The sequence below is a fragment of the Penaeus monodon genome, chromosome 27, assembly GCF_015228065.2.
Source record: "Penaeus monodon isolate SGIC_2016 chromosome 27, NSTDA_Pmon_1, whole genome shotgun sequence".
NCBI classification, from domain to species: Eukaryota; Metazoa; Arthropoda; class Malacostraca; order Decapoda; family Penaeidae; genus Penaeus; species Penaeus monodon.
This window is the reverse complement of record NC_051412.1, coordinates 41,053,093-41,053,399: the sequence shown is the minus strand read 5'-3', so window position 1 is coordinate 41,053,399 and position 307 is coordinate 41,053,093.

Here is a 307-nt window from a genome sequence, read left to right as displayed (position 1 = left end):
GCGTCGTACACCTTTCACATTCTTAGGGGCATTCATCTCATCAATACATGTCACCTTAGATGGATCAGAGGCTACCCCTTCACCAGAAACTTCAAACCCTAGGAAACGGATCTTGTTCTTGGCAAAGTTACACTTTGAAAGGTTTAGCTTGAGACCAGCTTTAGAGAGAAGATCAAGAGTCTCACCAAGATGTTGGTAGTGGAGATCAAATGAGGAACTATAGATTACAGTGTCATCAAGGTACGCAAGAGTATGCCTTCCTAGAGCAGGTGATAAGATAACATTCATTGTATGTTGAAAAGTTGAC